Below are 5300 nucleotides of genomic sequence, written 5' to 3' on the forward strand. Positions count from 1 at the left end.
TGTGCAATGCCCATTAGAATATTACTGTTTGTAGGGATGAAAGGAATAGGAGAAACAAGTATTCTGATTTTTGCAAGTTTATCCAGAGCATTGGAGAAATCATTCATGAATAATTTATACACAGGAAAATATGACCTCTGTGATCCTGCCAAAGTCTGTGAGGCAAAGAGAGATCTGCTGCATGTGAGCTACAAATGTTAAAATGCAGCAAACTATTTGAAATGGTGCATTCTGACTTCCACCATTTTTAAAGAAACAGTAGCAGAGCATATGCATGCTATCTTTCTCCTTAGCTACTTCTTCAGTTCTGAAAGCAGAACACTACTCTTTGTACGAATCACATTAAGGTTTAAAATTACATTAGGATTTAAAAAAAAAAACACCACAAACAAAAACCAGCAATCATTGGAAGGTAACAAGAGGCACTTTAAAAGCTCTCACTGTCTGACACCAGTAAGCAGCTACCTTCAAAAAATCTGAAGTAACAAAACCAGCTGGATTTAGACAAATGACTATTATGCTTAGTTTTCATTGCATTTTTAACTCTGGATAAACTGATGGTAAGACCAAACAGCCAAGTTATCACAGGGCAGAAGTCGGTTTAAGCTACTTGATAACAACTCCATGTACCTTCTTTTATGCAATACATTCAACATGTACCCAATATTTTCCTTGCAGACTTTTATTTACCAAGAAATAACTCTAATATTGATGACATGAATAATTACTGTTATTAACTCATGATTGTGCCATTCTTGTGAAAGTCTACAGCACATGTTCCAAACAATCAACGAAGTAGAAGAGAAAAAGCAGTTTCAAATCATTTATTTGCAATGTGTAGGAAACAAGAAGCAAGACTGAGGTTTGACACACCTTAGATAGGAACATGACACAGTGTACACCCTGTGTATTTAATTCTCACATATTCTGGTGTTGCTTCAAGTTTATGAAGTTAAAAGAAGAAGCGTCGTATATTCAGAATCTTCATTTACAGCAGCATGTGGGAATGCATTAACTCTGTTCTGAAAATACTGCACATGAGGGGCGATGAGGTGAAATAAGATTTTGCCCTCTGTGCAAACCTCAGGACATACTTTAAAGAAACTTAGGTACACGTTTGCAGAATACATCGAGACAGATGAAGGAGCACCAAAGACAATGTTTTGGCCAAGCACAGCTGATTGCACTGGTTCATGAAATAATACAGCCCTAATCCCTGAAGACAAGGTAACATTTCCAACTAGGACATTTCTGTTTGCAGCTTAGATCAAACAACAGGTATGAAGTTCTTACACAGTTGCACTTTTTTTTGGCCGAAGCAGCCTCCTAAGGAAGATTTGTCCATAAGCACCTGTTAATTGAAAAACATAGATGCCTGTGAGCCAAGCATCATACTGCCAATCCGTACTGTGGTTACATTTTCCAATAAACTGCCAAATGTGATTAAAGCTTTTCTCACAGTTGGGGTACTGTGAAGTTAATTTCTGGTGTCTATTTGACACTGAACTCCCACCACAGCCTTTCCTGCTATGGCAGTTGGGCTCCTGCAGTGCTGCTTCTCCCTCTATGGCTCTTTCTCCTCTACTCCCTGAAACATGTAGAAACATCTTAAAACACCCATCCTTCTGCACAAGTTAACAAGAAATGAGCTGAAAAATTACTGAAGAGAAACAGAAAGGCACATGCAGAACTTCAGTTTTGTTTCCTTGGGAAATGAGTCTAAGGGCTAACTCTCTACAGGACCACAGTAGAAGGACTGGTTGTAAAATTACCAGAGAGGTGAATGTTTGCAGTCAGGCTATAAAAAGCACAATAAATACCATTTATTAGTTACTATATATTCTTAAGATAGAGACAATGGTTTTGATTCATTCTGTTGAATACTAGTTTCTTGGTCAAATAAATTCAATGTGTTACTGAGCAGACTGAGCTCTATCGGTTCTGGAAACCCGACCTTCTTGTCAGAACTGCTCTGTGTCTGCAGATACCCTCACAGTCATATTTTGAAACCTTCTGTTTCTCAAAATGATTCTAATTCCCCTCATTTCACAACGAGTCTCACATTACCCTACTGTATTATAAAATATCCTGTGATACAGATGGTAATCTCAGTCTTCAGAATTTACATCCATAATGTAAAACAGAAGCTGGTACAATTTATATCTACTCTTCAAATATTAACATTATAAAGCTTCTATAAATAAGATTTTAATCTTGTCGTGCACTGACAGAAATCCTATGTAATGGATACTTACTTCTACTGACAACAGTAATGTAATTGTGTCATATCCCCAAAGAAATGTAAAACAGATATAAATGCTACAAAAGGGAAAACGAAGTCCAGAGGCTGTTGTGTTACAATTTCAGTAGGAAAAAATAACACCAGTTCTTCACATGTGCACATGCATGGTTGTACTGCATAAACACACAAATGGCACAAAAAGATATCGAATACAGTATTTTAAACTAAAGCAAGCAAACACTCTCCCCCCACTATTTTTTTTTTCCTTATATTCTTTTCCTTGTTACTTTCTCCTGTCATTAATACTATTTCTCAATGAAAGAAAAGCTTGACAGCTCTCCTTCAGGAGGGCTTCTGATTTTGGATAGCTTTGCACTTCCATGCTATACGACATCTCATTCTGCAAGGGCCTTCTTTTTATATTTTTCTATTTTACTCTCTTTATCATCGCTTATATTTCTTTTCTTTTCTCCCCCACATAAGATGATATAGTAGACAACAAAGAGTTATTTCCATTTTTTCTTTTTTAACAGTGTCACATCTCTCTTCATCAACTCAGGAACTTCTATGAAACAATTACAATTCCTCAATTACAGTTCCACTCTAAATCCCTAAGGCTTAAAATCTGCCTTGTAGTCAACAATCAAAAATCAGGCCATGCTTGTAGCTGGTAATGATGTCACAGGCTTACAACCATCCCCAGCAATGCACCCACAAAAGCTGATCAGATACTGGTGTGAAGATTTCCTTTTAAGAAAGACTTCTCATTAAGGACAGCTTCACAGACAGATAGAGGTTGAATAAGGCACAAATAAAGACCAAATTTCAAACTTATAGAAGAGCAAGCTCCCCTCCTGATGGATAAGATATCACTAATGCCTGGAAAAGTTTCAGGAGTGTAAAAATTATAGAGTTCTTTGGGGCAACATGCCAGAGTGATAAGGAGTGACTGGAACAAGGTCACTATCTTCTTGTTTGAGAATGAACTTCAGGAGGGAGAGAACTGCATGTGAGAGATCTTACTAGAAGAATAAGGCCAAAAGTTTTATCGTAATGGGAACAGAAATATGTGTAATGGGCATCAGCATTCAAATGGCATTGGTAAAGTCCAGAGGCAAAAATAACGATGTAGGCTCCTCAGATACCTGAAGTCCCATCATGCAGCATTTAGATCAAAGCTAACACAATCACTCAACTAAAACATTCCTAAGAATGTACAAAAAGGTATAAACATTTATCTGATGATACTAGTTTGACAGATGAAACACTCAACTCTCGAGTGGTAGTTCAACCTGACTGTAAAACAGGAGCAGGAGAGAGAACTCCTAGGGCTCCTGTCTGCTGACCTGGATGTCTCAAAATTCAGATAATCCTCAGTGGCATTTTCTGGTACGCCTGAAAAAGGAGAAGCGAGATTATGGTTTTGGGGCTTTTCCATTGTGACTTGCTTGGACATGTGAAGCAGAGGAAATTGCTGAGGTAGTCTATCACTGACTTCCAAATCCTGCTTGTGTTTTTCCTGAAACAAGTTTCTAGGCTTGAATAATCACTTCATGTTTTAGAGGGAATGACATTTCCTTTTACTTACATATAAAGAGGCTGTTAAGTGATGTTCCTGACAGCACCATTAGCTACGAGACCCAAAAGTACAGCAATCTCTATCCAGGGAGTCCATGACTGAGGAAGTGACAGGGTCAGAACGGGTGACAAGCTTAGTACTGCAAAGCTGCCATGTGAGCCCACTGTGTAGCACAGCAACAGTGCTGCAGAGAAGACACTCTCGAGTCCAGACACCTGTAAGACAGCTAATACCAATTCTGCTCATCTTAATTGCAGTAACACGTTTGGGAAAAGGATACTGCCATTGCTGTTAGTGTAAGAAACCAAAACCCACCAACAGCACTACCCCCTACCACCCCCAAAATGAAAAACTACCGCTTGCAATCACTCCTTCTTATCATACATATAACTGAGACACAATCAAAGAAAAGAAGCAGGCTGCTTATCAGTTTCTGAAGTTTTGAGATGTATTTTGTCATATTCTCCCTTCTTTTCTCTCCCTGAACTCCCGCTCAAAAGATCTGTGGAGTTTCGGAGGCAAATAAAATCCACATGTGTGTAAAAGTCCAGCCCTGATTTTCCACTGTGGTATGTGAGAGAAAGCAGGGAACACACAGGATGGAAATGAGTGAAATGTAAGAATTTTGACCTGTGAGCAGGGACTTTGTAAATACCCATTTCAAAAACACATCTTGAAGAGCTGCTATCCAGCCTCTTGAGTTAATTGTAATATAGTATGGTATTACTATCTCTAACACCTTTCAGGAAAAATAATTTTTGTAAGTATTTATGTAATATTTATGTATATGCTTCCCCACATACACTTAGGCAGGAATACATTGTTTCCAAAAACGAACATTATTCTAGGAGTCAGACTCTCCGAATTCAATTCAGACTCTTAAAATAGCCATTTTGCCATAACTGTGTCAGGGTAAAGATCACAACCTCTCAGCTGCTATCCCACACACCTAAGTTATCCTTTTCAATTCAAAAAGTTGACACCAGAAAATTTGGAGTCTCAAACATAGAACTCAAAGCTTGCTATATGTGTGGTGCAATTTTCTAGCTTCTCCTGTAGACAGATCTCACTTCTAAGGTTAGGATGTACATTACAAAAATCAGGGCAGATTTTATCCCCCTCCTTTTTTTTTTCCTTATTTCAGGAAACCCAGAAAGCCAAACAGGAGCACTGTGTGAAACACAGGGCAGGACCTGCTTCCACGAGCACAACAACTCACTCCACAGAGCACAATGCACTTCTGACTGTATTTCCAGCTCAGCTTAATTGAAGCACCTACATTGTCAGCAATGTTAAGTTCACTTTAAAGAGTGAGAAACATTGCTAAATGTGTCAGGAAACAACTAGATAGCACAACAAGCATTTTTTTGCAGTGCAAAGCACTATAAATTAAGCAGGCAGCTGATGAAGGTGAAACCTTCCTGAGATACAGCACATTCAGCACTCTCCCTATTCCTCCCAGAATAATTGCTTTTTTTT

The 5300-nt window shown here is 38.4% G+C and overlaps 1 protein-coding gene across 1 annotated transcript in view; it reads right to left on the reverse strand.

Annotated features, from left to right (window-relative positions):
• TENM2 (teneurin transmembrane protein 2) overlaps window positions 1–5300 on the reverse strand; it is a 541158-nt gene that overhangs the window by 203433 nt on the left and 332425 nt on the right.

Source organism: Meleagris gallopavo, chromosome 15, assembly GCF_000146605.3.
Source record: "Meleagris gallopavo isolate NT-WF06-2002-E0010 breed Aviagen turkey brand Nicholas breeding stock chromosome 15, Turkey_5.1, whole genome shotgun sequence".
Taxonomy (NCBI): Eukaryota; Metazoa; Chordata; class Aves; order Galliformes; family Phasianidae; genus Meleagris; species Meleagris gallopavo.